Genomic DNA, 16,374 nt, shown 5'->3' on the forward strand with positions numbered 1-16,374 from the left:
CCCAAAATATAGATAATGTGTATCATCTTCCCGAAATGATTAGCATGTAGAATAGTGAGTGAGTGAGTGAGTGAGTATGGTTTTACGCCGCTTTTAGCAATATTCCAGCAATATCACGGCGGGGGACACCAGAAATGGGCTTCACACATTGTACCCATGTCGGGAATCGAACCCGGGTCTTCGGCGTGACAAGCCAACGCTTTAACCACTAGGCCACCCGACCGCCCCGCATGTAGAATAGATTCAAAAACACCTGTATTGAACAACATCAACCGGCATCGTCAAAGCAAAGTGTACATGTAATTGTTACAATGGGGCTGGCGGTGAATATTAATGAAGAACATCTTGTTAAAAAGACACACCGAAACTGATTTGCATAACTGATGACCACAACATATTGCAAAATATCAAAATAGTAAAAATGATACAGTTTAACCTCACACTGAAGAGAAAACAAGAACGACACAGAAAAGTAAAATAGTACGTCATATAGAACTGAGATAAAGTAATCTGAGAAGGGATTCATACGTTATATACAACTTAAAAATATAATATTATGAAAAACGAAAGGAAAGGTGGGACATCCCCCACCCCCCACCCCCCACCACACACCCCACACCCCACACAAGTAACTAAATGTATAATTCAGAAAAAATAAAGGAGAGAAAAAAAATGAATAAAAAAACACATAAACAAATTAACATTAAAACTATTGGCAACTGCATGGCAAGTATTTATAAAACGACCGGGGGAGGAAATATTCTGGGGGGAGATTTTATTTCGTAGGGTGGGGGAGAGTTTATTTCGAGAGGGGCGGAACTGTACCGGTATAAATTCGCCGGGGGGAGATTTTATTCTGGGGGCGAATATATTTCGTGACACCGGCACTGTCCCTATTGAAGCTATTTATAGCTCAAATAAGAATTTCGAATTGTCGTCCATTGTTCGATGTCAATGCATCGATGTCAAGTGAGGATATCATATAGTTATCGTTTATGCCGCGCTACACTATAACAAAAAAATACAATCAAGTTGACTAGTATGTACATTACTACAATGAACATGTACATGATCATGCCCTCATAATCAAATACCGTAATATCAAATACTAATATATTATTGTGTGATGAATTTAACTGGATCAGTGGTAACATGTGATATTAATATTCCATCAACTTCTTTCCTGATTGGTCTATCCATGTCTACAAAATGAAAATAATACAATTAGGAACGAGCACAGTCAACAATTCTTAATTTCAGGCAAGAGCTGTGGAAATCTAGACTTTCCCAATCATTATAGACTTGAGCTGAGTTGAGTTTTTACATTATTCTCTTGGGTCTACGTCACAGCTCATGCCACACAATAACATGACCAGTTTGCCCCCCACCGGAGCGCCTGGATTTTGGTTATATCATCTAACAAGGCCAACTCTGTTCTTAAGCAATCAAGAACCTAATCAGTGAGGGGTGTGATCTGCTATCTCTCCCATGGACCTGGTTAATAATATATTTTCTGCTGAATATTCGAAACAGAGTGAGTGAGTTGGTACTACATAAGTATACAGTTCTATTTTAAATGACTGCAGCATTCCATATGAAAACAAATTGTTTTAACGCCGCTCTCAGCAGTATTCCAGTGATATATGACGGCGGTTGTTGTATAAGAAATTGATGCAAATTGAATCTTGAATCTTGAAAGTTGTAACCTTTCCGCAAATAAGTATCACATGCAGTATGCAGTATATCAACTGCAATATACTGTATACAACATGCAGTATACAGTGTGTCGCGAGCTCTGCGCTGGGCTTGAGCACACATTTCCTACCCCTCTCCCTTCGGCAAACACCTCATGGGGGTTGTAACGAGGTCACAGGTCAGGCGTGCACCCGTCAGTTGTATGATACGGTCAAGAGTAAGATCTTCCGGACGATCACTGCACTAGAGGTACGTGGATTGTTGATGAGGTACTACGTGTTTGGAACTGGGAGTTAAACACTAAGCACTTGTAGAGAAGAGCTCACAATAAAACGTTATTGACTCGCGGACGGACTTGTGTTTTCATTTCAAGACTTACATGTATCAGGTTGAACTTCTACGACAGATATAACTTGGTTACCGCCTCCTAACTGTAACATTAACTGAACTTTACGCCTTTTATACACATTTGTGATGGGGCGACAATGCGACAACGAGACATATTTTGACCTTGAAAATGTCGCGTTACGGCATCGTCTTCCTTTTGTAAAATAAAGAAAACGATTATTCAAAGAGCGACATTGCAACCACGTGACAATGCGACAAATGGCCAAACTGTCGCGTTGTCGAATTGTCGCGCTTTTGTTAATTTTGACACATTTTTCTTGTTTTTGTAAGGGCGTCAATGCGACAATACGCCAACTGAAAAAAATAAAACTGAGTCTAAGTCTGAAGTCTAACATGCCAATTAAAAGATAAAGTGTAAAAACGCGCTATTGCAGCTTCTGATTTCATAGATCTTCAAGAAGGATTATCAATAATGGGATGGGTGATGAGTTCAACTGCATGCCAAGTCTATACGCTGTGATTAACAATTATGCTCTGAGTTAATACATTTTGTCAAATGTATGACATGTATTACCTGAAGGAACATATTGTTTATACTCGTCCATGTTTTTGACGGACAATATAATTTACATGGTCGGTAAAAGTGAGGACGGGCATCATTTACGTGTTTCCGTGCTTTGTTCAGGTGAACAATTGACTTGGGCTTGCATGTGTTTGTGACGGGTGCCACTTACGTGGCAGGATACGCTCACCTTTTACCGAACACCCATTGGATGGCCTGAACGACTTCGGATTTTTATCCCACATCAGTCTGATACACCGTGATATAACTGAAATACTGTTCAAAGTGGTGTTTAATGCGATTCCCTTAGTGTGTTACTGCAACTGTCAACATTTTGTGTAGTGATGTTATGTAATATGTAATAACAGATCATATACACGCATGGTGCCTTGACTTACTACCAGCTTTAATAGGTCATCCCGGATAAAATAGTTCCCCCAAAAGCGAGGAACATCTGTATCAAATGTATCATCTGAACAAATGTATTCCAAACAATATCCTCATTAGATGAGAAGATCTGTTAAAGAATTACCTCAGTTAGTCAATTTCAATTTACATCAAGTACAATACGTCAAAATGGCCGACACGATAAACGTGACGGGAGATATTTCCGAAGTTGTTAATTAACCTGTGGCTGTTTCAAGCCTTTGTCATCACTGATCAGTTGGCCGACCATTGAAAGGTGATTGTAAAAATGTGTCAAATAGATTCTAAGGTAAATTATTAGATTGCTGTAGATTGTCACTACGATAGTTTGGATTTTTTCCCGGTTTTTTTTCGTGTTATTTTCATCTAAGATGGGTTGTAGCGAGGGTATCCTTGAACGGGCATGCAACCAAACTCTCTGACTTATCCCAGAGTAAGCTAAGACGCTAAGTTCAAAATTAAAGGGTCTTATTAATGAGAAACAACGCTTCTGTATGAATTCGTACCAGGGAATTCCCAGGGTTTTCCCCAGGAATGTGGGAGTAGTCAGACTGAGTGTTTACGTCATTTCAAGAATACAGTCACGTGAAAAACGTCATGTGACCGACCTCTCGTCCAATGGAAAAGCCGTATATCTTGTAAACTTCACATTACAAAATTAGTTACTGTTATAACCAAATGAAACACAACCCATTATCCGATAGAGGTAACTGTGCATAGCGGAGGGCTATGTTATCACAATAAACTTGGTAGCATGGTTTGGTTTGACTTCTTGGCACGTGTCTGAAATTCCATTAACATGCTAAATATCCTAAAACTGGCTTATCAGCAAATCTCGCTGCACTGCGCGCGACAGATACTAGAGCAAGGCATGCCAGAAATATGAAACCTAATGCTTCCGAAAGGAAGCCTTAGGCATTACGTGCGTCGGGGGACCAGCGCCATCTCATTGGCCGTTAACAGTTGTACAAGGCGGAGCAAAAAGCATCGTTTTTCCGTCCATTTTACGCTTGAAAAACTCGACCCTTTTCCGGACACTTTCTAGACGCTCACCAATTAATCAATTTTAATGAATTTTTAGTCCTTTTTCCGTCCAATGACCATATACGGAAAAAACGACGTTTTCGTGTTTGCAGTGCTACTTTCCTTAAAAGGCTTGTGAAAGTTATGAGATATATTAGCTACTTTGGAAATGGACCCCTCTTCAAACCAATTCTAGAGAAAGTCAGGACTCAGCTGGATCCTGACACAGGAACGGGTGACGTCACGACCCTCTGCATTGATATAGTTCGCTTTAAATAATTAAAGTTTGATGTTTAATGGATTGCTTTGTTGTGATTTATGTATCTGTCAATATCATGTCTGAAGCTGTATTTGGTGACGTTCATCAGCTGATGAAGACAGTGCCTCACGTAAGCAAATTCCATGATGCGTGAGGCACTGTCTTCATCAGCTGATGAACGTCAACAAATACAACTTCAATCCTTAATTAAATACGGGTAAATGATTTTAAAGCTTCAACATGTTATTGACATCCTTAAAAAGGCTGCACAAAATGTTGATATTTTATATAAGAAATAAACGACGAGTGGGAATTGATCATCGTTCAATCAAACACAGCAGTAAAAATAAACCATGTGGGACGAAGCAGACGCAGATGTGTTGGTTTAGCTGGATATAGATGTGTCAAAAAATATGTCGATCACATCAGCTTTGCACGGGATCGCAAAGGACAACTCGCCTGTCGTCAGTATATAGGGAGGTATATATAGTCGTGTATTTAACTTTGTTAAAGGATCTACAAAATGGCATTCCAACATTACAAGGTGAGTGTTGGTGTGGACGTATATGCAAGTGCGTGTACATGTCAACCCCTCTATTTATACTGATGGTAATGAAACAGGGGAATACTCAGTTTCAGACACAGTTAAATGAGATGCGATCATGGCTTCCCATCCAAATGGAAACAATGCACACAAACACTTCTCAACATTTAGTTCTGACATGTTGAATTTGCATGCGCGTTATTTCAAATGTACTGACAGTAGTTAGTGAGTATGGTTTTACACCGCTTTTAGCATTATTCGGGCAATATCACGGCGGGGGGGGGGGGGGGGGTATGGGCACAAGAAATGGGCATCACACATTGTACCATCGTGGGGAATCGAACCCGTGTCTTCGGCGTAACGAGCGAACGCCTTAACCACCATGCTACCCCGCCGCCCCCGTTAGTCAGAAAACGCCTTTAGTCTGGACCCGCCAGCCCGGGAAACCCCTTAGTCTGGACGTGTTTGTCCGGAACCCACATTGCCTGGACGTGTTATTCCGACATCCCCCTTTCTCTGGACCTGTTTGTCCGGTACCCCCTTTAGTTCGGAACTGTTGTTCCTGAAAAACTCTTAGTCTATACCTGTTAGACTGGAAATCCCTTTAGTTTGGACCTGCTAGTCCTGAAAACCCCTCAGTGGGCCTGTTGGTCCGAAACCCATTAGTCTGGGCCTGTTAGTCCTGAAACCCCCTCAGTTTTGGACCTCTTAGTCCGGAACTCCCTTTGGGGTTAGAATTGGACCCAGCATACCTATCCTAATCGTAAGTGGCGACTACGTTGATTGTAACTTCGTTCAGTGGCATTTAGAAGTTGGTGTGATGAAGTAAGACAAGTTCTATGGATGAACAACTTCTTTATTACAACTAGTGCGACGTTTCGGTGTAGATCCTAACACCTTTATCAAGCAAGTGATGGATAGTGCTTACTTACTTATATTGGAGATTTAACGTGCGCCTCCCAACTGCAAGCGTATGTCGCACACGGGCCCGGCCAGGCCATTTAATGTGTTTCCGAAAAGGGGAAAAGTGAGTTTGTGCAACCCAGGAGGGGGGCTTTAGGGGTTGCTTATAGAGTCATTTTGAAATTTTGAGATTTGGAATGAATGCCAAGAATGGGTGTAGGACGAACTAAGGGAGCTGTGTGTGTTGGGTGGTTGTTAGATTAGGTAGTTTTGGTTTTAATATTTTATTGGGGTTTAAATGCGACTAATTAGTCCTGTTTTAATTAGGTATCTGCCTAAGGCTTTGAATATTTCTAATTTATTTTGTGGATTTAGGATTGATTCTAGTGTAAGATCGGTTTTAAGATTTAGAGTGGTCTCTAGTGTTCGGCCGTGAATATGGATTGGTTGTTTGGGAGTCGGTAAGATTGTGTGTTTTTGGTTGGTTGTGCGATGTGGAATCCGAAACCTGTGTGTTTTGAGATCGGATCTGAGGATCCGTCTGTTTTGAGATCGGATCTGAGGATCCGTCTGTGTATATGTGACACCAGTTTGGCCAATTGTCGTGTATGTATGCTAGTGTGGTGGTTTTAGCGATGTTAGGGTTGGTCTGTTTATTTAGTGTATCGGCTAGTGTTGTGTCTATTTTTGGTATTTTAAGTTTGTCGCCATTGTGTAGCTTTTGTGGAGTTATTATGAATATCAAATACATGTCTTGGAATATGGACTTGTAAAAGAACTCAACATTGAACCATATGCAGTCTAACCCATTTAATTTGCGTGTAATGACAAATCATCCATCTACTTATACACACTTATTATGGACATATACAGAATTGCATTGTCCCTTATTATTTAAAAAAAATACCCGTGAAGATCCGGGTTAGAATAGGCCTTCAACAACCCATGCTTGTACGAAGGCGACTAACATAATCGGGTGGTCAGGCGTATCCCAATTGCGTAGATCGGTGCTCTTGATGACAATAACTGGATTGTCTGGTCCAGATTGGATTATTTACGAACCACCATCATAGAGCTGGTATATTGCCTAGTGCGGCGTTTAACAACAAACAATCAAACAAAAACTATTATTAAACACCTTCCAACAATGAGAAATTAAACTTATATTTTCTATATATTATGTTATATCTATAACATAATTTGATTCCCAAGTTAATTATTGCGTTGCTTTCTTGTCTGTCATTCAATGTACATGTAAACGTTTAAACCCCTAAACTTTGAATATTTGATTTTTCACTAATGGTTACGTTAGTTAGTTGCCTAGATCTCTCGTTACCGACTCACACGAACAGATTAAAATAATTTGTTCTTACTATCATATTTTAGTTTCATATTCATAATACGAAATTTATCATTCATTTATCACAGTATAGATCATATTCGTTTATATCACTTCCTGATGTAAAGGTTTTATTGCAGAAATTATGATGAATTCAAAATGTAGTAAGATACACAATTTGCCATATTTAACTTTTAAACTATACAAAGTATAATATAATGATTAGAATGCCTGTAACGGACAGTATTTAGTCGATTAGTCCCATTTTTCAGATATGCCCTTCAGTAGTATTATTGTATATCTCCAGAGAGAGGTTTACATTGTAGTTCTCATTATTTGTGGATAATTAAAAAAGCAACATAGAAAATACATATTCTACCATGACGAAAGAATACAGAGTATACAATAACTCGCAAGAGATTTCAAATCACAATAACATATCTGATATAAACAGAGGCGGTAATGATTTAATCTCTACATTGTGCCCTTATTCGTGAGCCCTTGTTCTATTCAGCAAACAGCCCAAACCCGAAACTCAACAACATATCCGATTACACTGACCCAGTTCTCCATGCGATAATGACGCCCTTGTACGTCCCCCAGACCATAGAGAATAAATTTAAAAGGAATCCCGCTCAAGTCTAGAACGATTTGTCAAGCCTAGATTGCCTCAATTCTATTCATGGAAGTAAGCATTAATAAAAAGTATTGTTCTTGGCTGCTTCAGATTGTATTTTGTAGATACATATTTTTAACTACGAAACATTTACTGACACCGGCACTGTCCCTATTGAAGCTATTTATAGCTCAAATAAGAATTTCGAATTGTCGTCCATTGTTCGATGTCAATGCATCGATGTCAAGTGAGGATATCATATAGTTATCGTTTATGCCGCGCTACACTATAACAAAAAAATACAATCAAGTTGACTAGTATGTACATTACTACAATGAACATGTACATGATCATGCCCTCATAATCAAATACCGTAATATCAAATACTAATATATTATTGTGTGATGAATTTAACTGGATCAGTGGTAACATGTGATATTAATATTCCATCAACTTCTTTCCTGATTGGTCTATCCATGTCTACAAAATGAAAATAATACAATTAGGAACGAGCACAGTCAACAATTCTTAATTTCAGGCAAGAGCTGTGGAAATCTAGACTTTCCCAATCATTATAGACTTGAGCTGAGTTGAGTTTTTACATTATTCTCTTGGGTCTACGTCACAGCTCATGCCACACAATAACATGACCAGTTTGCCCCCCACCGGAGCGCCTGGATTTTGGTTATATCATCTAACAAGGCCAACTCTGTTCTTAAGCAATCAAGAACCTAATCAGTGAGGGGTGTGATCTGCTATCTCTCCCATGGACCTGGTTAATAATATATTTTCTGCTGAATATTCGAAACAGAGTGAGTGAGTTGGTACTACATAAGTATACAGTTCTATTTTAAATGACTGCAGCATTCCATATGAAAACAAATTGTTTTAACGCCGCTCTCAGCAGTATTCCAGTGATATATGACGGCGGTTGTTGTATAAGAAATTGATGCAAATTGAATCTTGAATCTTGAAAGTTGTAACTTTTCCGCAAATAAGTATCACATGCAGTATGCAGTATATCAACTGCAATATACTGTATACAACATGCAGTATACAGTGTCTCGCGAGCTCTGCGCTGGGCTTGAGCACACATTTCCTACCCCTCTCCCTTCGGCAAACACCTCATGGGGGTTGTAACGAGGTCACAGGTCAGGCGTGCACCCGTCAGTTGTATGATACGGTCAAGAGTAAGATCTTCCGGACGATCACTGCACTAGAGGTACGTGGATTGTTGATGAGGTACTACGTGTTTGGAACTGGGAGTTAAACACTAAGCACTTGTAGAGAAGAGCTCACAATAAAACGTTATTGACTCGCGGACGGACTTGTGTTTTCATTTCAAGACTTACATGTATCAGGTTGAACTTCTACGACAGATATAACTTGGTTACCGCCTCCTAACTGTAACATTAACTGAACTTTACGCCTTTTATACACATTTGTGATGGGGCGACAATGCGACAACGAGACATATTTTGACCTTGAAAATGTCGCGTTACGGCATAGTCGCCCTTTTGTAAAATAAAGAAAACGATTATTCAAAGAGCGACATTGCAACCACGTGACAATGCGACAAATGGCCAAACTGTCGCGTTGTCGAATTGTCGCGCTTTTGTTAATTTTGACACATTTTTCTTGTTTTTGTAAGGGCGTCAATGCGACAATACGCCAACTGAAAAAAATAAAACTGAGTCTAAGTCTGAAGTCTAACATGCCAATTAAAAGATAAAGTGTAAAAACGCGCTATTGCAGCTTCTGATTTCATAGATCTTCAAGAAGGATTATCAATAATGGGATGGGTGATGAGTTCAACTGCATGCCAAGTCTATACGCTGTGATTAACAATTATGCTCTGAGTTAATACATTTTGTCAAATGTATGACATGTATTACCTGAAGGAACATATTGTTTATACTCGTCCATGTTTTTGACGGACAATATAATTTACATGGTCGGTAAAAGTGAGGACGGGCATCATTTACGTGTTTCCGTGCTTTGTTCAGGTGAACAATTGACTTGGGCTTGCATGTGTTTGTGACGGGTGCCACTTACGTGGCAGGATACGCTCACCTTTTACCGAACACCCATTGGATGGCCTGAACGACTTCGGATTTTTATCCCACATCAGTCTGATACACCGTGATATAACTGAAATACTGTTCAAAGTGGTGTTTAATGCGATCCCCTTAGTGTGTTACTGCAACTGTCAACATTTTGTGTAGTGATGTTATGTAATATGTAAAAGAAAGCATATTCAATAAACCAATTGATTTGATTAGAAAATACTTGCGTCAGTGTATTTTATTAACGCCCCAAACCGTAATTTAAACACAAATAATAACAGATCATATACACGCATGGTGCCTTGACTTACTACCAGCTTTAATAGGTCATCCCGGATAAAATAGTTCCCCCAAAAGCGAGGAACATCTGTATCAAATGTATCATCTGAACAAATGTATTCCAAACAATATCCTCATTAGATGAGAAGATCTGTTAAAGAATTACCTCAGTTAGTCAATTTCAATGACAGAGCGTCGTAATACATTTACATCAAGTACAATACGTCAAAATGGCCGACACGATAAACGTGACGGGAGATATTTCCGAAGTTGTTAATTAACCTGTGGCTGTTTCAAGCCTTTGTCATCACTGATCAGTTGGCCGACCATTGAAAGGTGATTGTAAAAATGTGTCAAATAGATTCTAAGGTAAATTATTAGATTGCTGTAGATTGTCACTACGATAGTTTGGATTTTTTCCCGGTTTTTTTTCGTGTTATTTTCATCTAAGATGGGTTGTAGCGAGGGTATCCTTGAACGGGCATGCAACCAAACTCTCTGACTTATCCCAGAGTAAGCTAAGACGCTAAGTTCAAAATTAAAGGGTCTTATTAATGAGAAACAACGCTTCTGTATGAATTCGTACCAGGGAATTCCCAGGGTTTTCCCCAGGAATGTGGGAGTAGTCAGACTGAGTGTTTACGTCATTTCAAGAATACAGTCACGTGAAAAACGTCATGTGACCGACCTCTCGTCCAATGGAAAAGCCGTATATCTTGTAAACTTCACATTACAAAATTAGTTACTGTTATAACCAAATGAAACACAACCCATTATCCGATAGAGGTAACTGTGCATAGCGGAGGGCTATGTTATCACAATAAACTTGGTAGCATGGTTTGGTTTGACTTCTTGGCACGTGTCTGAAATTCCATTAACATGCTAAATATCCTAAAACTGGCTTATCAGCAAATCTCGCTGCACTGCGCGCGACAGATACTAGAGCAAGGCATGCCAGAAATATGAAACCTAATGCTTCCGAAAGGAAGCCTTAGGCATCACGTGCGTCGGGGGACCAGCGCCATCTCATTGGCCGTTAACAGTTGTACAAGGCGGAGCAAAAAGCATCGTTTTTCCGTCCATTTTACGCTTGAAAAACTCGACCCTTTTCCGGACACTTTCTAGACGCTCACCAATTAATCAATTTTAATGAATTTTTAGTCCTTTTTCCGTCCAATGACCATATACGGAAAAAACGACGTTTTCGTGTTTACAGTGCTACTTTCCTTAAAAGGCTTGTGAAAGTTATGAGATATATTAGCTACTTTGGAAATGGACCCCTCTTCAAACCAATTCTAGAGAAAGTCAGGACTCAGCTGGATCCTGACACAGGAACGGGTGACGTCACGACCCTCTGCATTGATATAGTTCGCTTTAAATAATTAAAGTTTGATGTTTAATGGATTGCTTTGTTGTGATTTATGTATCTGTCAATATCATGTCTGAAGCTGTATTTGGTGACGTTCATCAGCTGATGAAGACAGTGCCTCACGTAAGCAAATTCCATGATGCGTGAGGCACTGTCTTCATCAGCTGATGAACGTCAACAAATACAACTTCAATCCTTAATTAAATACGGGTAAATGATTTTAAAGCTTCAACATGTTATTGACATCCTTAAAAAGGCTGCACAAAATGTTGATATTTTATATAAGAAATAAACGACGAGTGGGAATTGATCATCGTTCAATCAAACACAGCAGTAAAAATAAACCATGTGGGACGAAGCAGACGCAGATGTGTTGGTTTAGCTGGATATAGATGTGTCAAAAAATATGTCGATCACATCAGCTTTGCACGGGATCGCAAAGGACAACTCGCCTGTCGTCAGTATATAGGGAGGTATATATAGTCGTGTATTTAACTTTGTTAAAGGATCTACAAAATGGCATTCCAACATTACAAGGTGAGTGTTGGTGTGGACGTAGATGCAAGTGCGTGTACATGTCAACCCCTCTATTTATACTGATGGTAATGAAACAGGGGAATACTCAGTTTCAGACACAGTTAAATGAGATGCGATCATGGCTTCCCATCCAAATGGAAACAATGCACACAAACACTTCTCAACATTTAGTTCTGACATGTTGAATTTGCATGCGCGTTATTTCAAATGTACTGACAGTAGTTAGTGAGTATGGTTTTACACCGCTTTTAGCATTATTCGGGCAATATCACGGCGGGGGGGGGGGGGGGGGGGGGGGGGGGGTATGGGCACAAGAAATGGGCATCACACATTGTACCATCGTGGGGAATCGAACCCGTGTCTTCGGCGTGACGAGCGAACGCCTTAACCACCATGCTACCCCGCCGCCCCCGTTAGTCAGAAAACGCCTTTAGTCTGGACCCGCCAGCCCGGGAAACCCCTTAGTCTGGACGTGTTTGTCCGGAACCCACTTTGCCTGGACGTGTTATTCCGACATCCCCCTTTCTCTGGACCTGTTTGTCCGGTACCCCCTTTAGTTCGGAACTGTTGTTCCTGAAACACTCTTAGTCTATACCTGTTAGACTGGAAATCCCTTTAGTTTGGACCTGCTAGTCCTGAAAACCCCTCAGTGGGCCTGTTGGTCCGAAACCCATTAGTCTGGGCCTGTTAGTCCTGAAACCCCCTCAGTTTTGGACCTCTTAGTCCGGAACTCCCTTTGGGGTTAGAATTGGACCCAGCATACCTATCCTAATCGTAAGTGGCGACTACGTTGATTGTAACTTCGTTCAGTGGCATTTAGAAGTTGGTGTGATGAAGTAAGACAAGTTCTATGGATGAACAACTTCTTTATTACAACTAGTGCGACGTTTCGGTGTAGATCCTAACACCTTTATCAAGCAAGTGATGGATAGTGCTTACTTACTTATATTGGAGATTTAACGTGCGCCTCCCAACTGCAAGCGTATGTCGCACACGGGCCCGGCCAGGCCATTTAATGTGTTTCCGAAAAGGGGAAAAGTGAGTTTGTGCAACCCAGGAGGGGGCTTTAGGGGTTGCTTATAGAGTCATTTTGAAATTTTGAGATTTGGAATGAATGCCAAGAATGGATGTAGGACGAACTAAGGGAGCTGTGTGTGTTGGGTGGTTGTTAGATTAGGTAGTTTTGGTTTTAATATTTTATTGGGGTTTAAATGCGACTAATTAGTCCTGTTTTAATTAGGTATCTGCCTAAGGCTTTGAATATTTCTAATTTATTTTGTGGATTTAGGATTGATTCTAGTGTAAGATCGGTTTTAAGATTTAGAGTGGTCTCTAGTGTTCGGCCGTGAATATGGATTGGTTGTTTGGGAGTCGGTAAGATTGTGTGTTTTTGGTTGGTTGTGCGATGTGGAATCCGAAACCTGTGTGTTTTGAGATCGGATCTGAGGATCCGTCTGTGTATATGTGACACCAGTTTGGCCAATTGTCGTGTATGTATGCTAGTGTGGTGGTTTTAGCGATGTTAGGGTTGGTCTGTTTATTTAGTGTATCGGCTAGTGTTGTGTCTATTTTTGGTATTTTAAGTTTGTCGCCATTGTGTAGCTTTTGTGGAGTTATTATGAATATCAAATACATGTCTTGGAATATGGACTTGTAAAAGAACTCAACATTGAATCATATGCAGTCTAACCCATTTAATTTGCGTGTAATGACAAATCATCCATCTACTTATACACACTTATTATGGACATATACAGAATTGCATTGTCCCTTATTATTTAAAAAAAATACCCGTGAAGATCCGGGTTAGAATAGGCCTTCAACAACCCATGCTTGTACGAAGGCGACTAACATAATCGGGTGGTCAGGCGTATCCCAATTGCGTAGATCGGTGCTCTTGATGACAATAACTGGATTGTCTGGTCCAGATTGGATTATTTACGAACCACCATCATAGAGCTGGTATATTGCTGAGTGCGGCGTTTAACAACAAACAATCAAACAAAAACTATTATTAAACACCTTCCAACAATGAGAAATTAAACTTATATTTTCTATATATTATGTTATATCTATAACATAATTTGATTCCCAAGTTAATTATTGCGTTGCTTTCTTGTCTGTCATTCAATGTACATGTAAACGTTTAAACCCCTAAACTTTGAATATTTGATTTTTCACTAATGGTTACGTTAGTTAGTTGCCTAGATCTCTCGTTACCGACTCACACGAACAGATTAAAATAATTTGTTCTTACTATCATATTTTAGTTTCATATTCATAATACGAAATTTATAATTCATTTATCACAGTATAGATCATATTCGTTTATATCACTTCCTGATGTAAAGGTTTTATTGCAGAAATTATGATGAATTCAAAATGTAGTAAGATACACAATTTGCCATATTTAACTTTTAAACTATACAAAGTATAATATAATGATTAGAATGCCTGTAACGGACAGTATTTAGTCGATTAGTCCCATTTTTCAGATATGCCCTTCAGTAGTATTATTGTATATCTCCAGAGAGAGGTTTACATTGTAGTTCTCATTATTTGTGGATAATTAAAAAACCAACATAGAAAATACATATTCTACCATGACGAAAGAATACAGAGTATACAATAACTCGCAAGAGATTTCAAATCACAATAACATATCTGATATAAACAGAGGCGGTAATGATTTAATCTCTACATTGTGCCCTTATTCGTGAGCCCTTGTTCTATTCAGCAAACAGCCCAAACCCGAAACTCAACAACATATCCGATTACACTGACCCAGTTCTCCATGCGATAATGACGCCCTTGTACGTCCCCCAGACCATAGAGAATAAATTTAAAAGGAATCCCGCTCAAGTCTAGAACGATTTGTCAAGCCTAGATTGCCTCAATTCTATTCATGGAAGTAAGCATTAATAAAAAGTATTGTTCTTGGCTGCTTCAGATTGTATTTTGTAGATACATATTTTTAACTACGAAACATTTACTGACACCGGCACTGTCCCTATTGAAGCTATTTATAGCTCAAATAAGAATTTCGAATTGTCGTCCATTGTTCGATGTCAATGCATCGATGTCAAGTGAGGATATCATATAGTTATCGTTTATGCCGCGCTACACTATATCAAAAAAATACAATCAAGTTGACTAGTATGTACATTACTACAATGAACATGTACATGATCATGCCCTCATAATCAAATACCGTAATATCAAATACTAATATATTATTGTGTGATGAATTTAACTGGATCAGTGGTAACATGTGATATTAATATTCCATCAACTTCTTTCCTGATTGGTCTATCCATGTCTACAAAATGAAAATAATACAATTAGGAACGAGCACAGTCAACAATTCTTAATTTCAGGCAAGAGCTGTGGAAATCTAGACTTTCCCAATCATTATAGACTTGAGCTGAGTTGAGTTTTTACATTATTCTCTTGGGTCTACGTCACAGCTCATGCCACACAATAACATGACCAGTTTGCCCCCCACCGGAGCTCCTGGATTTTGGTTATATCATCTAACAAGGCCAACTCTGTTCTTAAGCAATCAAGAACCTAATCAGTGAGGGGTTTGATCTGCTATCTCTCCCATGGACCTGGTTAATAATATATTTTCTGCTGAATATTCGAAACAGAGTGAGTAAGTTGGTACTACATAAGTATACAGTTCTATTTTAAATGACTGCAGCATTCCATATGAAAACAAATTGTTTTAACGCCGCTCTCAGCAGTATTCCAGTGATATATGACGGCGGTTGTTGTATAAGAAATTGATGCAAATTGAATCTTGAATCTTGAAAGTTGTAACTTTTCCGCAAATAAGTATCACATCCAGTATGCAGTATATCAACTGCAATATACTGTAAACAATATGCAATATACAGTGTGTCGCGAGCTCTGCGCTGGGCTTGAGCACACATTTCCTACCCCTCTCCCTTCGGCAAACACCTCATGGGGGTTGTAACGAGGTCACAGGTCAGGCGTGCACCCGTCAGTTGTATGATACGGTCAAGAGTAAGATCTTCCGGACGATCACTGCACTAGCGGTACGTGGATTGTTGATGAGGTACTACGTGTTTGGAACTGGGAGTTAAACACTAAGCACTTGTAGAGAAGAGCTCACAATAAAACGTTATTGACTCGCGGACGGACTTGTGTTTTCATTTCAAGACTTACATGTATCAGGTTGAACTTCTACGACAGATATAACTTGGTTACCGCCTCCTAACTGTAACATTAACTGAACTTTACGCCTTTTATACACATTTGTGATGGGGCGACAATGCGACAACGAGACATATTTTGACCTTGAAAATGTCGCGTTACGGCATCGTCGCCCTTTTGTAAAATAAAGAAAACGATTATTCAAAGAGCGACATTGCAACCACGTGAC

Source organism: Haliotis rufescens, unplaced genomic scaffold (genome assembly GCF_023055435.1).
Source record: "Haliotis rufescens isolate VD_foot unplaced genomic scaffold, xgHalRufe1.0.p SCAF_17, whole genome shotgun sequence".
NCBI classification, from domain to species: Eukaryota; Metazoa; Mollusca; class Gastropoda; order Lepetellida; family Haliotidae; genus Haliotis; species Haliotis rufescens.